This window comes from Hibiscus syriacus, unplaced genomic scaffold (assembly GCF_006381635.1).
Source record: "Hibiscus syriacus cultivar Baekdansim isolate YM2019G1 unplaced genomic scaffold, ASM638163v2 tig00110328_pilon, whole genome shotgun sequence".
NCBI classification, from domain to species: Eukaryota; Viridiplantae; Streptophyta; class Magnoliopsida; order Malvales; family Malvaceae; genus Hibiscus; species Hibiscus syriacus.
Window position 1 is genome coordinate 7,267,247 of NW_024062685.1, and position 20,769 is coordinate 7,288,015.

The 20,769-nt window shown below is 34.1% G+C and overlaps 1 long non-coding RNA gene, 1 other non-coding gene and 1 pseudogene across 3 annotated transcripts; all 3 read right to left on the reverse strand.

Moving 5' to 3' along the window:
- Window positions 1–238: 238 nt before the first annotated feature.
- On the reverse strand, window positions 239–2,078 carry LOC120118387 (annotated as a pseudogene).
- Window positions 2,079–7,214: 5,136 nt separating this feature from the next.
- Window positions 7,215–8,068, reverse strand: LOC120118764. Of its 2 annotated transcripts, none has more exons than XR_005515780.1 (3): window positions 7,674–8,068; window positions 7,421–7,490; window positions 7,215–7,341 (listed from the first exon to the last, which is right to left on the reverse strand). It is a non-coding gene; the product is annotated as an uncharacterized LOC120118764 (long non-coding RNA). The 2 variants fall into 2 exon arrangements; XR_005515779.1 differs by having other exon boundaries at window positions 7,670–8,068.
- Window positions 8,069–9,407: 1,339 nt separating this feature from the next.
- LOC120118879 lies at window positions 9,408–9,492 on the reverse strand. The gene has a single exon (XR_005515789.1). It is a non-coding gene; the product is annotated as a small nucleolar RNA Z199 (small nucleolar RNA).
- Window positions 9,493–20,769: the final 11,277 nt, after the last annotated feature.

The following is a 20,769-nucleotide window of genomic DNA, read 5'->3' on the forward strand; positions in this document are numbered from 1 at the left end:
TATGCACATAAAAAGAAACCACTCTTTCCAACTAAAAGCAACTCAACTCGAAAACAAAAAATACCTCTTAAAGATGTACCTAAATTAAACTCCGAGCAGGTATTTAAAACGCGATTGCGCTTACGTTTATAGAGATTTAGAACATAGTGTGTTATTGCGGTAATTACAAATATAACGATCATGCAGTAATAGTTTTAGATGATACTACTACAACTATATTGCTATTTAAATCCCTAGCTCCAAGCACTACAACTTGCTAATAGCTACGAAATGGCAGAAACTAAGCTACCGGAAACCCCATCATCATGCAATGGAATCTACTTCATGGATCCATCCAACATGACATTGATGGAATGACACTAGTTGTTTCCCATCAATGTCTGCAAACACAACTCCAGTTACTGCATTAGGTCATTATGATGTATGTTTCTCTTTTTTCCGATTGTTGCTTCCTCTCTTTCTCTTTTCATTTGGCCTAGAAGTTCCCTCTACCTCCTTTGCAGCCTTGAGAGCTTCGATTAGTCTGTTCAAACGCATTTCGACATTCTCTTCTTTGAACTTTGGGTTTAAATTCTCTGCGACATCTGCAGGTGTCATGTCGGTTCTACCCAACAGTTCACCGATTTCTTCAAAGAGTAAATGAGAATCGATTTTCAAGTAATTGTTTACCTTGAATGCTTCAAAGCGACTATATGACATTTCTATGTGTTTGTCCATTCTTACTCTCCTGATTACAGCTTGATCAAGCTTTTCAGGGTAATTTGTGGTGAAAACAATGATTCTTTCACCCCCTCATGATGATCAAAGTCCAATGCAATTCAAAACACCTGATAAAGTAACCTTACTCTGTGTTGTCACCTCCGTTTCATTTTTCAGCTCCTTACTGATTAGATCCAGGTCTTCGTCTTCCTTTTATCTCCCTCTTCTTGCTCTCTTTCACACGTAATATCAAGAGAACAATAGTTATCCTCGATTACAAGGATCGATTTGCTTGTCGTGCCGATCAAAAGCCTCAACTCCGTGTTATCCTTGATTGCAGTAAGTTCGAGATCAAAAACATCGTACTTCAAATGATTAGCCATATCAGAAATCATGTTTGATTTGCCGGTGCTAGGTGGACCATAAAGCAGATAACCTCATTTCCAAGGCTTGCCAATCTTTTCATAATCATCTCTCCCCTCTTTGAACGTATTGAGATCATTCTTGATTTCCTCTTTCCTCTCTGCATCCATCGCCAAAGAGTCAAATGATGCAGGATGTTCAAAAGCAACATGGCTCCACTTGGGATTGTATCCATTCCAAAACTTGGTTGGATTGTTCGAGTAAAGCTTTCGTCGCTGGTTATCTTGCCCTATCGCTTTCCCATCCTCCAACACCTTAGGAATATAAGACTCGATAATATTTTCTTGTGGCGGTTGTGGAATTTCAGCTGGTAGTACTTCTCGTCAACAGCCGGATACACCGAAAACTGCATCGATCTCGGGACATTCCTGTTTGATGACCACCAAACTTTGATCCCTCCATCGGACACATCAAGAATTTCTTCATTGTAATCCATGCTAAGCACCAAAGTCCATCTTTGAGGGAATCAGCCTTAAGCCTGTTAGCAGAGGCGGAGGATTTCTCACTGAGATCGTTCTGAATCGCAGTGAATGCCTAGCTACGCCGCATATATGCATCAGTGAATTCAGGGAAGGTAATATGAGAATAGGGTAAGGCAAGATTCGCCAGTTTTCTGCCATATTTCTCAATACCATCAAGTAGGTATCGAGGGAAGCGTTCACGAACCATGGTATAAAAGAACACCATAGTTGCTGTGGAATAAACAATGGCAAAAGTGGCCATTGTTGAGCCAAGGCTCGTTGACATATCACTCATCCTCTAATATTTTTTCTACTAATTTGTGGTTATGACCTGCAAAACTGAATCAACCGACAATATATAGAGAACAAGCAGATAGGTACTGAAATTTCCTCATGACTACAATTGAGTTTCCACCGAACTTCCTCACTACTATAACCGAGTTTCTTCCTATGCAATCCAGGTTTTTCCTTTGAGCATAGTATCCTATACTCTGATGTAGACTGTAAACATGCATCATTTCTAAAATATCTAAAATTCCACCAAACTTACTCACTACTACAACCGAGTTTCTACCCATGCAATCCAGTTTTTTCCTTTTAGCATAGTATCTTATACCCTGATATAGACATGCATCATATAGGGACGTTAAGCTGCGAGGGAGGATGTAAGATTTTATGTTAGGGATGAATTTCTAAAATTTTAAGGGATGCGAATTTATAAAATTTCAGGGGACGGAATAAATCATTAATAGAAAATATCTAAAATATATGATATTTTAAAATTTTCAAGGAGCGATTGTCCCGCCAATTCCCCTTTAGTCCATCCTTGTAAGCAAAGTATTTTAAGAAAAATGAAAACTAGGATAAACTGGTTGAAATGGTTAATAATTTTTTTATGATATTCGTAACCCCTAAACCCGACCTAAAAGAATTACATTGAATCTAGAGAGCTCATTAACTAAATTTCCCAAAATCGTACCCAAACCTTATTTACAATACATTTAAAACTACCCTCGCATTTATAGATTTCAAACACTTAAAGTAACCAAAATAAATAAATAATAATTAAAACATAAATCAAATATTTATCGAATTCAAAATTCAAGTCTCAATGTCCAAAACAAAATTTATGTTTAATGTCCCAAAATAATTAAACATAACAAATAATGTCCAATATAAATATGAATTAAATGTGCAATAAAAACCCCAAGTAAAAATGTCATACTGAATAAAATAAAATATGGGTAATATTGCAACTCCAAGTACCGATTTTCCTAATCCGACTATCTGAAAGAGAGAAACTATGGGGGTGCAAGCTATAAAGCTTAGTGTGCATCTAAAGTGCAAACAAATACAAGTCATAGCATAATCCGAATCAGTCAATAATAATCATAGTCCGATTCAATCATTAATATTCATGAACCAAGCCAACGTAAACAATCTCATTAAATGTCGTGCAGATGATTATGCACTCACCCAAACACCAAACACACCATATCCGAAGAGTAGGTTCCCCATAACCACTCTAACAACTAACACCAACCGAAGTGGAGTCCGCCACAAAGGCAGAGGCCACTGAATCCGAAGTAAAATTCACCTCATAGGGTGAAAAACATTGAACTTCCCTATTAAACCCAATATGACATGCAAATGGCATGCATATCCGATATCCAATCTAATCCGAATAACACATACTCGAATATTATATATATATCCAAATTCCAATTTGATCTGAATGAGAATGCAATTACATAATTCCAGAGTCTGAACACAAAGCATAATCTGAATCTGATAAATATCACATGTCACATAACATAATTTTCTGAATTCCAACTGATACATCAAGTCACATAACCATCATGCTCGAAATTAACTTTCAATCAACATGCTATCTGAAATAATAATTAATTCAACAATATCACAGAACAATCATGTTTACACTCAAATTTAGACAATCAAACAATTATCACAAACAATATTTAGCACTATATAGAGACACACCTCGACAAATATAGCTAACGTCGGTCGTAGCGCCTATCACAATCAACATGAGCAACGATTCAAATCGAATAAGTTCCTACATATTAATTTAATAAATAAATAATCTAATATAACTAATATGAAAAATTCAAATATCTAAATTAACTATCACTCACACTCAACACGATTAATATGGGTCGCTCAAAGTTAGCGGGCAACAGTGGCAGAGGAGGTAAATCGGTTCCCTGCAAAATTTACAACGTTGAGGTGAACCTCGGGTTACGATCTTAGATGATGGATAATGGTACCCCATGCAAACGGACAATTTTGAAAATGTAAAGTCGAGCCAACTTATTCAAAGGGTAGTCAACCCGAACCGGAATAAAGTGAACCGATTTGGTAAGTCGGTCAACGATAACCCAGATAGGGTCATTCTTCGTCGGAGTCAAAGGTAAACTCGAAACAAAGTCCATAGTCACACGCTCCCACTTCCATTGCGGAATCTCAATAAGCTGCAACAATCCAGATGAACGCTGGTGCTCTGCCTTTACCTTCTAACAAGTCAGACACTAAGATACATAACCGACAATATCTCACTTAAGTCCTTTCCACCAATACCTCTCTCAGAGATTCCTATACATCTTGTCCCCATCAAGATGCATAGAACACAGACTATCATGACCCTCTAGGACGATAACTTGTTTCAATCTAGAGTTTCTCGTAATACAATACCGACCTCTGAAACACAGAACACCATCCTGATCAACAGTAAAATTTTGGGATACACCACCATCAATCTCTCTAATCTGATGGATCGAAAATGAATCATTACATTGTTTCGCACGAATAACTAGAAACTCGTAATGGCCATAGCAAGTCCAGAAAGTCGTTTTAGACACATCAGAATCCTTAACTTTGAGCTAATGATAATCGAATCTTAAGTCTATCTTAGAAAATAATAAAGCTCCACGAAATTGATCGCAAAAGTTAATCAATACGAGGTAACATATACTTGTTCTTAATCGCCAGCTTATTCAACTTCTGATAATCAATGCACAACCGTAGTGTCCCATTTTTCTTCTTAACAAAGAGAACCAGTGCTCCCCACGGTGACACATTCGGTCAAATGAAACTCAGGTCCAACAATTGAACCTTAAACTCTTTGACCTCTTTAGGTGCCATCCGGTAAGGTACCATATACAACAAAACTAAGCCTGAGTATACCTCAATGCCAAATTCAATATCCTTACGCTTAGGTGGCACGCAAGGTAATTCTTCATAAAAATGTCCAAAAATTCTCTAGCAACTCTGATCTTATTTATACTGTCGTCAGACTGCCTCAAATCCATAATATAAGCAAATTAAGCAACGACCCCCTTCTTAATCATCTTCTCAACCTTAAGAGTCAACACTACGTTGATTATAAACCCACGACGTTTTCTGATAAGGACGACTTCACGATTATCAGGAGTCTTTAAAGTAGCCCTTTTCATATCACAATCCAGATTAGCTCGATGAGTGGTTAACCAATCCATCCCAAGGATAAGGTTGAATTCCCCAAAATGCAACTCCATTAGGTTAGCCGAAAAGATTTCACCGTGTAGTTCTAACAGACAATTCTTATAAACCTTGTTAATTTTCACCAGAGTACCCACATGAAGATGAACTGAGATGCGGTCTCGGTATTTTCATCAGAAATTTCAAGACCCCTAGCTACCGAACTCGCCACATAAGAGTGAGTAGAACCGTTATAAAGAAGTGCAAAATATGAAATAGAATAGATAGAAAAAATGCTCGTAACAACATCTGGCTCATCATGATCCTCGTGCCTCCGAGTACCATAAACTAACCTAGTTTGTCTCGATGCTGACCTATCAGGACCCCTATTCTGAGTCGATCTTCCTATATTAACTAAACCCGTATCACAGCCAGCCGGTCTATTCTGTTCTCTACCTCGGATCGGTGTTTGGACTGAAGCCTGAGACTGAATAGGAGCTTAATAACTAGTAGGTGGAAAATGACACTCCTTGAAATGATGTTCTAAAGACCCACAACAAGGACATACTCAAGCCTTCGTCCAACACTCTCCAGTGGTCTCTTCTGGCAATACGAGCATTGTGGTGCCCCTCGAGTATCAGTCAAACCTCTAGCACTAACAGTTGAAACAACAAATGTCATTGGTATAACTCATGTATATTCTTGGGAATCTGAATCGTCTCTCTATCTCTTACCAAATTGATTCACATACACAGTCTGAGTAGGTGGCCTCAGTTACCTCCGAGACCTATCAAGATTTTACAATTTAGCTCCCGACGATAGTAGCTTAATCTTGTTTTATTCCTCCGATCGATGTCTAAACTAGACTTAACCTTAACCGATAGTTAATCGAGAACTCATACAAGGTAACATAATGAACTATCTATAAATGACAAAATCTTAAGGACAGAGTTGGTACTTGAAGTTTCAAACTAAAATATTTATTTACTCTTTAAAAGTAAGAAAAATGAAAGAGAAGAAAAATAATTTTATTTCATAAATCTCGATTTTACCTGAAAATATTTATATATATCTAAAAATCATTTTTGGTCAAAAATTCAGAGCTCCATAGTCCGAGGGTTGAACTGGGTTCTGATACCACCAAATATAACCCCTAAACCTGAACTAAATTTCCCAAAATCATACCCAAACCTTATTTAAAATACATTTAAAACTACCTCTGCGTTTATAGATTTCAAACACTTAAGGTGACCGAAATAAATAAATAAAAATTAAAACATAAATCAAATATTTATCGAATTCAAAATTCAAGTCTCAATGTCCAAAACAAAATTTACGTTTAATGTCCCAAAATAATTAAACATAAAAAATAATGTCCAATATAAATATTAATTAAATGTGCAATAGAAAATCCAAGTAAAAATATCATATTGAATAAAATAAAACATGGGTAATATTGCAACTCCAAGTACCGATTTTCCTAATCTGATTATCTGAAAGAGAGAAACTATGGGGTGTAAGCTATAAAGCTTAATATGTCTCTAAAGTGCAAACAAAAACAAGTCATAGCATAATCCGAATCAATCAATAATAATCATAGTCTAATTCAATCATTAATATTCATGATCCAAGATAACGTAAACAATCTCATTAAATGTCGTGCAGATGATTATGCACCCACCCATACGCCAAACACACCATATCTGAAGAGTAGGTTCCCCAGAACCACTCTAACTACTAACACCAACCGAAGTGGAGTCCGTCACAAAGGTAGAGGCCACTGAATCCGAAGTGAAATTCACCTCATAGGGTGAAAACACTAAACTTCCCTAACAATCCAAACCCAATATGACATGCAAATGGCATGCATATCTGATATCCGATCCGAATAACACATATATGAATAACACATACTCGAATATTTATATATCTGAATTCCAATCTGATCTGAATGAGAATGCATTTACATGATTCAAGAGTCCGAACACAATGCATAATCCGAATCCGATAAATATCACATGTCACAACATAATTTTCTGAATTCCAACTTATACATCAAGTCACATAACCGTCATGCTCGAAATCAACTTTCAATCAATATGCTATCCGAAATATTAATTAATTCAACAATATCATAAAACAATCATGCTTCCACTCAAATTCAGACAATCAAACAATTCTAGCAGACTAATTTAACACCAGATAGAGACACACCTTGACAAAAATAGCTACTGTCGGTCGTAGCACCTATCACGATCAACAGTTCGAACCGAATAAATTCCTACATATTAATTTAATAAATAAATAATCTAATCTAACTAATCTGACAAATTCAAATGTCTAAATTAACTATCACTCACGCTCAACACGATTAATACGGGTCGGTTCAAAGTTCGCGGGCAACAGTGGCGGACGAGGTAACTCGGTTCCCTGCAAATTTACAACGTCTGAATTTAAGTCCCAAATCAGAAATCCCAATTTAAGAAATAATAATTTACGACTATTTAAAATTATTTTCAATATCAAACGGAGACTTGACAACATATTCTGATTCGAATATAATGGTATGCCGATAAAATAAAATAAGACTGTCAGCGACAAGGGTGCACCGACAGTAGTCTCCATGGGTCGAAGATACCACGATCAGCCCTGCCATGACATTAAATGGCTATCGGCGACGCCAACGGAAGAGGGCAACAACCGGCAGAAGCTTTCCACGGCCAAACAACGTCGTTCAGCCACGACCCAGGTCGTTCGAGTCTTCCTCGACGAGTGCTCGACCATACACGACCGACGCGAGACCCCCACGGCGACGAGAGCGAGCCAAGGCTCACGGGTTTCACAAACCGATGCCGTTCAACGACGATGATGGCGATGGGGAAATGTCGAGGTACATGAACGAAGAACAACGACCTTACCTACGAGACGGGACGACAAATCAGAGGTGAAGACGAGGAGCGGCACTGCTACAAGGTTTCGACGATAGGGTTTTGTTTTTTTTATTTAGAAAATAAGGGGTCCAATGCAGAGAAGATATAATCGGGGGACGAAGAGTTTAGTTTAAAAGAAAAATGGATTAATTACAAAATAAACCATTAAACATTATAGGGTTTTCGAAACACGACTTCAAACCTTGCGATTTTACAATTTGGTCACTGATTTTAATTTAGGAATTTAGGTCAAAATTTCCCAAATTCTAGGGTTTTTAATTTGGAAAATTTTCAGTGTGTTACAATATTAGAGAAATTACATAGGCAATCAAATTTCCTCCCTAAAGCTGCACTATTTATTTTAAGAATTAGTATTTAACACATCTTTGAGTAAAGTATGGAGGTATGCTATTTTAGATATACGAAATAATTCAGAAACAAATGAACATACCAATACCAAATACATATTCATATCCATGGATGGACTTAGGCAGGCGGGTGGAGGCGGTCGCTTCCTAAAAATTTAAAATTATCATATATTTTATATTTTTTCTATTAAAAATTTAATTTCTCCCCCTAAAATTTTATAATTTCAAGTTCGCCTCCATAGAATTTTATAAGTTCAAGTTCGCCCTTCCTAAAACAAAATCTTGCTTCGGTCCCTGTAATCATATCCATATACTACAACTGAATGTTCATATCCATCACTACAACTGAATTTCTACCAAATTTTCAAAGCCCATAGAAAGTGAAGTAAAGAAACAAACATGATTTGATTTATAAAATTGCAGTCAAGGTCTTTGTTCATTCAATGTTTGCCTTTTTTGGAGTGGTTAATTTCCTATCCATAAGAAGTACTAAAGAAGCTCCAAATCCCATCAACTTGGTATTTTTTTTTTAACATTTTAGTCACAATCTATGGCAACTCCCTGCCCTTCTAAAGATAAATATATATGTAGAAAACCTGTTCTTAAACATTAATTTTCTACTGTAACGAGGATGTGAAGACTCGAACTCTATATCTAAAGCAAATTGCCGGCATTGATTTTAATAATGATCACTGAATAAAAAAAACAAACCTGGTCGGCCGATCAAACCAGTCAAATCAAGAATAGGTGTCTCTTCTAGCCCGATCACTATAACAAATGGGGACCTGTCGTTCCCATGGCAGAAACAAATTAGTTTCATTTAATAAAGAATTCAACTCACTTTCAAGTATCAAATAAAATCATTACCGAAAACACTGATTCAGGTTGCTAAAATGATTATTGAAAACAAGTCAAATTTCTGCTCAGAAGCCATGAATTATTAATTTAAGAAAAAATACAAAATAAAAATTGATTAAGTTATTTACCGCATTAAACACAGAAGAAAAGTTAATTTCGAAGGAATCTCAAGAGGAAAATTTTAAAAGAATGATCATCAGAGATTTAAATACAAGTGATCACGGAATAAATCCAATCATATTGTTGCAATTTTATTATTTTTCTCATCAAGTGATCGATACAATAATCACAAAAAAATGATAAAATAAGTAATCAAAAATTGGGGAAGGGAAAAAAAAGAACTTTAATTCTGATTCAACAGCTAAATTTTGGAAAACAGTAGAATGGAACGGGTATTTATAGAATAGGACGATGGATAATTTTGGGCCTTTTCACAGTGGTTTTAATAAGTTTTTTTTGGGCTGATTTAGCCCAATAAAGATAATGGGTTTTTTATTTAGCGGTAAGTCAAAATTTATTTTGGGATCTACGATATTTTCTACAGTATTATTGAAACTCGTCTCGCCGAGGTGATGAGTTTCAATAAAAAAAATATTTTTTATTCGAATTCGTTACGCTGAGGTGACGAGTTCGAATAAAATATAATTTTTTTAATTAAAATTTATCATATCGAAGTAAAAAGTTAAAATATTTTTTTTATTGGAACTCATCACCTCGGCGTGACGAGTTCCATGTCATTGTAAAAAATACCATAGATCCTAAAATAAATTTTGACTTACCCTAATGGGCTAAATAAAAAAACCCATATACCTTACTGGGTTAATTTTACTTTTTTTCTGCCCCCAATAAGGCAAAATCGTGTAAATAATTAGCCCTATAAGGTAAATAGAAATTTATTTAGAGATTTACGATATTTGTTACATTGACATAGAATTCGTCACGTCGAGGTAATTAATTTGAATAAAAAATATTTTTTATTCAAAATTTTTATCTCGATGTGATAAATTTTAATAAAAAATATATTTTATTCAAACTCATCTCTTGATGAGTTTGAATAAAAAATATATATATTTATTGGAACTCGTCACCTTGACGTGACGAGTTCTATAGACACTGTAAAAAATATCATATATCTCAATGACGAGTTCTATAAACATTGTAGAAATTTCATATATCTCAAAATAAATTTTTATTTGTCCTATTTTCCGAAATAATTTATCCGTTTAACCTATTGGGCCGAGAAAACCTTTAAGTAATTGAAAATTGGCTATAAGTTTTATTGGGATTACTTCGGTCGGTTAACCAGGTATTATGGAACAACAAAATCACAGTAGGCTATAGCGCCTAATAATTAAAAGGGTAAATATAAATTTAGGTACATAGTTTTAATATTTATATCTAATGCGACATTCAATATTTTTTGTAATTAGATATTTAATTTTTTAAAGATTTAATTAATATTTAAGTTACAATTGGGTACTTAACATTTTTAACTATACATGTTCAATTATGATTGGCGTGCTGCAATCCGGTACCTATTACCATGAGGCAGTAAAATATCCTGCACGGTGTGCTGCAATGGATGACGATGAGGTGTACATGAAGCTACCACTTGAATGTTGTTACATATTTATAGGCTAAATATTAGGGTTGATGTATATTGTATTTAATATATGACAATGCTTGTTAGTGTATGTTATTACTTCACATATTATATGACCTTTAAACTTGTATATATACCCGTAATGTTAATGAATAAAATACAAAAATGTAATCTCTGTCTACTATTTCTGTACTCGAACATAAATTAATTTATGGTTTAAAACAAGCATTGAGACTGATTCAATACATTTTCTGATGCGGTTCTTCAATGTGAATTTCGACAATATTAAGGGACCATTAATGTATTTTTGGGTTTCCAAATTCTACTGGAATGTTATTGTATTCAGCAATATATCCTATACTATAAATACATTTTAATATTACCCGTATAGTTGAAGTTTCTATGACGAGAAATATTCTTTAATGTCCGATAGTTCCAACTACATAGCCTTTATATTTTCTGTTAGTGATGGAACTGTTCCTCATTGGAGTTTTACATTTATCCAAAGCACCTCAACAAACCCTACATGTGTTTTTCCAATGGTGAGTAGATTTGTTAAAGCACATATTATTTTTGAACCTGCATTCTTCTGCTCTCTCCGGCATGGATCCAATAAAGAGAAGCCATTTTTTGTTCGACATGGGAAGAGCGGTCCACTATATTGTTCCAATTTTTCATTTCATTTAAAATATATGTTTAACCTATCGAGGGAACTGTGGAGGCGGTTGGAGACAATCGCCCCCACAAATTTTAAATTATACTATATATATATATATATATATATATATCTTTGTATTTTTATTGATAATTTGTTTTCATCTAAAATTATAGAACTTTGCCTCTAATATAAGATCATACGTCCTCTATTGTGTATAACATATACTAAAATTTAAAAGTATATATATGATTCTTCAAGAATATCCCCACATATATTAATATTCTATATAAAAAAATTAAACGTACTTGAATCGAATAATTTATTCAAAACTCAAATCGAGTCCAAGAAACATGAGATGACCCCGGTTGAAAGCTGGTCTTCTCTTCTTTGATCTTTACCTTTTCCTTTTATGTGGATTTGATGTTGTTTATATCTTTTTTAAAGGAAGATGGATATTTGAAGGGGCAAAATAGTGGACAGTCAAGGCATCTAATCCGTTTAAAGCATTAGTACCATTAAACCATGTTTTGGGAAGCTAATGTCTTTAAATTAATCAAACATTTCTTTCCATTTTTGAGTAAATTTTCTTTCCCAAATGTGGCACTTTGATGATTACCTTAGTGGGGAACCACTTGGGGCATATTGTTAGTAAAGATCCTCCGGTGGGGGCCTGTTCTATCAACATAATGAAACAACTTATTACTAGGGAAAAAAACCCAGTGGTGCTTCAGTCGTCTTTCATCTTTAAATATCACACATGGCTTCTTAAACACAACATGTTCCCCTCCCCTAAATCACAACATGTTTGCCATTAGTTTTCTATTCAATGGCCGGCAATTCTTCGTTGAAAACTTGTAAAAACTGCAGAAAGATTATGGGGGAGGGTGGTAGAACGCTGAAGTTTTTGTTCGGAGTTGCAGTACTGCTTGTGGGAGTTATTTGGTTATTTTTCATCGGCACCGTGGTGAACCGAGAAACCGCGACGTCAAAGTCGATAACGGTTTCCTCAACTCGAGAGTTCAAACGCTGGGAATCCGTTTTGAAAGAGAAGCTTAATTCTCACCAGGATTTCCATTTCAGTTATGTCAGCAGGAGAAGAGTCCCTAATGGACCTGATCCCATTCACAACAGGTACTTGTTCTTGCCTCAGATAACATCAACTGCATATCAATGTCTCATATTTTTGTCCCATGTTTGATTGCGAATCGGAACAAAAACATGTTTTTTTCCTCCAAAAATACATGAGAAAAATAACACTTTCAGCTAAGTCCGAACAGTATTGTTGGGTTCAGTAAATGAATTCACAAATTTGCAATTACATTTGCATTTCAAAGTTGGTGTTGATCTTTTAGAAAAGTTTCTTTAAACCGATCTTTCTCTGATTTCGATAAGGAAAGAAACAAAGACAAAGGGAAGTACGTACCTGTCCACTTTATCTCAGAGAAAGATGCATTCCAAAGTCCCCTTCACAATGAAATTCTAATTAGTATATACACTTTGAATTTTATGCCAAAATTGTCTATATTTCTATAGTATATTTTCTTTCTTCATGAAATTATATGTTTCAGGAGACAACCCAAGGGTCGAGCCTAGGTGTGTGATAGGCAATGGAACTCCTCCAGCATACTGCTGATAATCATCATCGGATAATTTTGTTTAAAAATGTTCGTTTTTCTATGGTTTTTATGAGTTCGGATTTATTGAGTTGCGAGACATCTTGTGATAGGTGACAAAACCTTAAGAATGGCGACTCATTGGTCTTCATTGGATAATTTTTGGAGGTCTCCCACTGCCACCATTTTTGCTTTTTTTATTATTATTTTAAGACAAGGAGATTCATGGATAGGGGCTTTTGTTTTAAGAATGGCCAAAGACCAGGCCAAGTTAATTCCGATAAGGGTTGTTCTTTGTACATGTTTAACTAGTATAATATACACTGTTAAGATATATTATTACTTGCTTTTTTTTTTTGGATTTTCTACTATTTCTCTCATGTTTCCTTTTGTTTCTCCGGCTATATAAAGTAAAGGCCAATGACTAAAGTTTGCTCACTTCATTTCTCAAAACCCTCCCCTCTTGAAATCTGCATTAAAATATAGTAAGTTGTTTGTCGTTTTATAATCTCACTTCTGTTCATTTGTGGGTTCTTAGTTAAAAAGGGTATGAAATCACTAATAATTAATTAATTACTATAGTGAGATGAGATACTAAATTCATTAGATAAGATTAGAAGTTTGAATTCTGACATTTATGAATCAAATAAACTGAATTGAGAGAATTACCTCCATAATGAATCTTTACAAAACTCGATTCAGTATAATCAATCAATAATTCGGATGGGTAAAAATACAAGTATGGAATCAAATTTCAGCTATCGTAATTCCTTAAGTAGGGAATCTTTGTACCAAAAGAAATGCTTGAAAGACAAGCATTTTACTCGATCTAAATAAAACCAAACACTCAAAATTGTCGGAGAAGTGTTAATAGGGTTTGAAGTTCATATTACCTAGATTAAGGTTGATTTTAGAGCCAGTCCAGGCCCAAGATAGAAGGGTGCCCATCCAGGGCCCATAAATTAAATAAAATTCTTAGTATAATATTTTTTATTTTTTATAATAAATTTGAAAAATATGTGGCTTATGAGTTTATTGAAGTGTCAATTGTCATTATTAAATTTGTATATTAACGCTAATAAACTGCTTAAAATCCTATAAAATTCTAATTGAATATTTTTTTTTCAAAATTAAAAAAAAACCAATTGAATCTATTTAATTTTATTCTTTCCAAATTTCCACCATCAGTTCACCAAATCAATTTTCCATAGCAAAAAAATTTCAGCAACGTTATTTTTTTTCTTTTCAAAACACAACGAGAGGAAAAAAATTTAAGTATGATTAACATGTTTCTTTTTTCTTTCATATTTCACAATTCCTCTAAAAAGTATTATTCTCACTTTTTAATTTCTCATATTTCTCACGAATACAAAGTCATAATTGTTTATCATCAATTGTGGTGCTTGAACCATATTGAAGATTTTTCTTAAAATTCTAGGTGGATCATGTTTTCAAATTCTTTCTTTTGATTTTTATATATTTCCAAATTCTAGATAAGATAGTTATTTTATTTTCAAATGCTATGTTATGTATTGAGAAAAATATATTGAAAAACATTAATACTAACACTAACAACAATGATTTTGCATCAAGAAATGCTAGAAAGTAATTTTTTTATAAGTATTTGTATGCTTAAATATATTTTCTTGACATTTTTTATATTGTAATGAATTACTATTTGTTAAAATTCAAAAAATTCTAATAGAAATTTTATTTTACATATTCCTTAAATTTCTTTTGAATTTGGGTTTATTTTTTTATTTTCGTTCCGAGCCAAAAAAAAGTTAGGACCGACCCTGGATGATTTATAATATAAATACATATTTGGAATTTAGATACCTATATAATATTTTTATGTGTATTTAAAATGTTTATTGAATATGAAAAATAATATGATATATATATAAATTTTAATTTACATAAATTTGATTATTTTAGGGTTTAGGGTTCTATATGGGATTTAAGTTTAAATTTTAGAATTTAATGTTTTAACTTTTACAGGGCAGATCAACGACTTCTATTGAATAATTTTGCTTAAACAAACATATGTACTACAATTATTGATGTTTATTCCTTTAATCACAAAAATAGTTTAATTTATACATCTTATAACTATTATATATTATTAGAAAGTCTCTTTACATATCATTCTCATCTTTCACGATCACCGAGGGACTCCAAAACACTATGACTCTCCTATATCAAAATATCTCTAAAAATACATGAAAGTACTCTCTGACATTTTAATATCTATGATATGTATAATATAATTAATTATTTAATTTTATATTATATTTTATAATAACTATATATACACACAATTGTAGATTTTAGTCTAACAGCAATACCAACTTTACAGGACCAGAGATCAAAGGAAGCATCACAATGTACCTTGATGGTGTCCCAACAACAGGCCTTGAAGTGCAATTAGATTAATTATTTTTTTGGCCTCTATAGTTTCTTGGTTTTTTTGCCCAATGCGGTAGAATTATTTGACCTAATATAATTATTTTTGGAATCTAAGACATTTTCTACAGTGTAGGAGGAACTTGTCAATGAGGAGTTCCATGGGATATAAGTTTTTTATTCGGGTCCAATAATTTAATATTTCCTTTGGAACTCGTCACCTTGAGGTGGTGAGTTCTATTAAAAAATTATTTCTTCAAGATTATTAAGTGATTTTTTTTATATATAAAAAACGAGTTCCTTAGGTTTAAAATTTTATAGCCGTTTTAGGTTTGAAAAAGAGTCGTTGTGGGAAGAATGAGTTGGGTTATAGGAGATAGAGCTATAGGAGAAGCAAAAATGCACTTGTGGGAAGAATATTTCAAGCAATTTTTGAAATATCATCTTTGGTGTGATTACTCTTCAGATGATTCAGATTCAAGCTCGTCTTTGATGAGGAGTGGGTGAAAGAATCAATAAAGTGTATTCTTGATTAACATAAGGAGTTGAAGAGGGATGAGAAGAAGAAGAATAAGAAGGAAAAGAACAAGAACAAGAAGGAGAAGAAGAAAAAGAAAGATGAGAAGAAGAATGGAGAGTTAGCAAGCCGACGCAGCAGACGAGTCATCAATAATAAGAAAAATAATGTAAAATTTGAGAGGAAAAGATGTTTATTTTCTTGAGAAAATGTTTTAAATAAATATATAGATTTGACTTTAGTTAAGCGTTATAGTTCGCAATTATATATGAAACATAAAAAATAAAAAATATTATTAATGTTTGTAAAATCGGTACAAATACCATTACAAAGGATTTATCGGCCTGCTCGATATCTTGGAAGATGTGGACAATGTTTCCTATTGTGCCCTTTACCTCTACAGTGGCCACATAGTTTCGGCCTGCTCGATATCTATATCAGTATGAATTCGAGTAGATTTAGGACGACCCCTCAACTTCCTACATAATTGCAGATTGAGCAACCATTCTTCAGAGACAATAGGTGGCCAATATGGATCGTTCAGGAGATACTTGAACTTGCAACTATATATGTTGCGCATAATATGCAAGCTATAACAATCATCAGCTTAAATATATGGGTCTACATTCACATGCATACATGCAACAACTGAATGAGCGCATGGGTATCTGAAGGCTTGAAATCGACCACAATCATACAATCCTCTATTCAGATTACCATTATAGGTGGTAGAAGTCCCACCCTCATGTGGTCGAACAAGTGCTTGGATAATATAATTAGATTTCAGTATGGGGAAATTACGAACATGCATTGATGTTGATTTTTGTTCATTGTTTTCTCCAGATATGGAACTCAATTTCTACCTTCGTTGAATATTGTCTCTACCTGGGCACTTTTGTCTGCCCAAACTTTACCCAAACTAAAGTATGTCTCCCAAACAATATTTGACATAGGATGATGTCTAGTACCTTTTAGCTCTGAATTGATACACTAAGCAAGATTAGTTGTCATATGATCGTAACGTCGACCTTGATCGTCATATGATTGTGTCCATCTTTCCCGATGTATCTCAACTGCAAAGTTATACACCTCTTTTTCATACTTTCTCAAGTTTTCCAGTCTTGCAAAGAAGCTCGATTGTAGTAATGCATAGCCTGGAAAAATAGTTAGGTGTAAGTATAATAAATAAGCGAAGATTAAGACCAAAAAATGAAAGGTAAACATGTTAAGTGTATAAAAGTACTATATTTTCTACCATTTTACTCATAATTATTATTAGACTTGAGTCCATTTTAGTTGCATTATTAGTCTTTCATGCATAGTTTCATAGTTTCCTTCACCATTAAGTTTGATATTACATTTTGGTTGGTTTTTATGGAAAAGACATTGCTAGTGTGTGTTGATTTGTGTAGGATAATGCTGAATGGATAAATTCGCCTTATCAAGATAATCACGTCAAATCAAAGGAGAGCCCTAAAAGTTAGAATTCCAAGCGGAGTTTTAAGGAGATAAGGAAGTCAAATTTGCAAGGAGTTTTAGGATAAAGATAAAAGAGATTTATTCTCTCTTTTATTCCAACTAAAACTCATCCTCAACAATAACCAATTTGACCTAATCTTCTCCCATAAATCTAGAACCAAAAGCACAAGAAAAGGGGGGCGGACGAGAAAGAGAAAAGTTGGGTACATATTTTCTTATTTATTTATTTTTTATTCATGTTGTTGAAAAATCTTTATCTTTCTTTCTTTTTGCACCCAACCATGAACTAAATTTATTTGGCTTGGTTTATTGGGTTTTCATGGTTGTGAAAACTTTTGGATTTGTTTAAGTACTTGATTGCGGTTTAAATTCAAAGTTTGTTCATTCTTGGTTCTTTAATTGATTTCGAGTGAATTGGGAGATGATCTCGAGAATTTATCCATTTATCTAATATCCGGAGAGTTAGATTCAAGAAACGATGAACATGATCTTCATTTGAATGAACCTTGTTGAAGGTTAATCTATCTTAGGGATAAGATTCAGATTTCAACAACTAAAAAGAACGCAAGATCGGTTGTTGTTTACCCATGGTTAACGCATGGATGTATCACCAGGGCATGCACAATTAACCAGTCATTCGGGTTAGGGATAACAAGATGGCATTGAAGAACGCTCTGTCGAACTTTGAAGAGAGGAGCTCAGTTGCTATGAAAATTGAATCATTTTCAGTTGTCATGATAATCAAGTTGCCCCGACAATCAATTACTCAAACTATTCATACAGTCAACACGCCACAACTCACGATAACCCATCCTGCTCTCTTATTCGATTACATTCTTCTTTTAATTACTTGCATCTTTATTTTTCTTGTTAATTAGAACTCCTACCATCACCAATTTATTTCTTTTTTATAGTGCAAGAAGTTAGAATACAGAGTTTCACCAATCCCTGTGGAGACAATATCTTTTCTATAATATAAATTGCGACATGTACACTTGCACCAATTGCGAAGCACTTAAACCACACAACACAACTGAATATGTTACCCATGATAATAATCTATTTCTTTATCTTCTTATTCTTGAACTTTGTCATAGCATTTGAAGCAATATGTGACCACTTACTTTCGGTCTGTTAATCGTGGCCAACAACCCATGCGAATAGTTTAAGATCATACAAACCCTATCTTGGGTGACAACATGGGAGCGCAAGTTTGACATAAAGAAAATCCACATTTCCTCAGATCATATTTTATAATGGAGAAGGCGATGGGGAAGATGTTTCTGTCACCATCTTGTGCAACAGCTACCATAAAGGCATGTTTGTATAAGTTGTACAGAAAAGTGTCATCCACTTGAACCATCTGTTTGCAATAATGGAAGCCTTCAATTTGTAACTTGAAAGCCCAGAACAAGCCTCCGAAAACTTTCTTCCCAGAGATAACTTGTCCATCAAATGTGGTTGCAAGATAAGTATAGGAGCAAACAATGGTCCATGGGATGAAATATTTCATCACGTGCAACAATGGGACAACTCATTGTACGACTGATCCCAATCACCGTAGAGTAGTGTCATAGTTTTCCATTTGACCATCCAAGAGTTGTAATAACACGGAATATAACCATATGCATTCTGTATTGATGCCACAATTATTGATATCGAGATCTGCATATTTTTCTTGACCAATAGCTTCACGTAAGCACATATGACGTTGGAGTCTAAGTGCTTGTGGTCTTGAGTGTAGGAGCTTAACGTTCAACTGTGCTGGTTGTGGAACGTTGTGACTTCCCACAACATCTTTAGTTGTAGGTATGAGAAACGTATCCTCCACTTACAACTGATATTGTTGTTAATACATATGACAAAATATGTCTTCTTGTAATACTCCACAACAGTGAATTCTATATGAGCTTTTATATAAAACTCCTTGACGACCAGTTGCACATCCTTCTTACTCCCAAACTGTGACCCAACTCCAAGCTCCGTCGATCCTTTATCCGAGGTCCTCAATGACTGCATATATATTGGGCATATCAAGAATCTCAGGATTCCTCATGGAATCATAGTTTATCTCATGTTTGCAACTACATGACAATATTGAGGTATCTATAGGTACAAACTTTCTGCTTGCATGGTTGTTGGTGGATGTACCCAAACTGGCAGAGAATTCTGCATTGCTTGGACATAAGAAACGGTTGCCTCCCAGACATCACCCTCTATGTCAAAATCTTGTTCCTTTGAAGCATCCTCGACAATATCAGATTCATCGATTATTAGTGTGCTATCGTCCATTGTAAGAGGAATAAAAATTTTATCGTCATCGCTAAAATCAACAAGGATTTCATCGAATTGCCCGACGAGGTTATATATATCTTCTGATGGTCCTGCTTCTGAGATCACCAGTGCAGTAGTTGAGGAAGTAAGAACATCTACAGTTTTAGCAATAGTCTCAATCATCTGATTACCAAAAGATTGATAAACATCAACCATAACAGCTACATCGTCATCATTATCAAGAATGAATGCTTCATATTTCAGCTGAGTCTCTGAAAACTTGAAGCAGAAGATCTGATTTTGTTTTCGATTTTCATATTCATTTGCCCATAAGTTACATTTGTCGGGAACATCATGTTCATAGGACTCTGTGACATGAACTGAACACGATCTTCGGCTTCAACAACTTGGCCATTAGGGTGGACAACTGCGAAAAACTTATTTGCCATAGCTTCAGAGAGAGATTTATTTTTGCTTGTTCAAAATAATTGCAGCAAAATAACAAGGCTTGTGAAGATTCATCAGAAATGAGCCAATTTAAAACAAATACGACCCCTCATTAATTACCATCCAACAACTTTCCAGTGAAATGTCATCTTAATCTCCAATCTTTCAGCTATTTTTCAACTACTTTTCAAAGGTTATTTATTGCAGCAATAATGGATCGTTTCAGCTACTTTCCAAAGGCCATTTAATGCAAAATTCAAGCAACTATTCAGAAAATGGGTGAAAATAGCGTTGCATCATCATCTTCTATAACTTCTCATTGATGAATTGTCACTTCAAATCATAAAAAAATGTGTATTTTAACCGGGCCAAATTATTCAATGTTTCAACTACTTTTTAGTGTTCAATTAATGCACCGTTTCATATACTTTTCAAATATCATTTATTGTAGCAACAATGCACCATTTCAGTTGTTTTATAGAGGCCATTAATGCAACAATAATGCAGAATAAGATGGAAGAGTTAATAATTTGTTATTAAAAATGTTTTCAAAAAC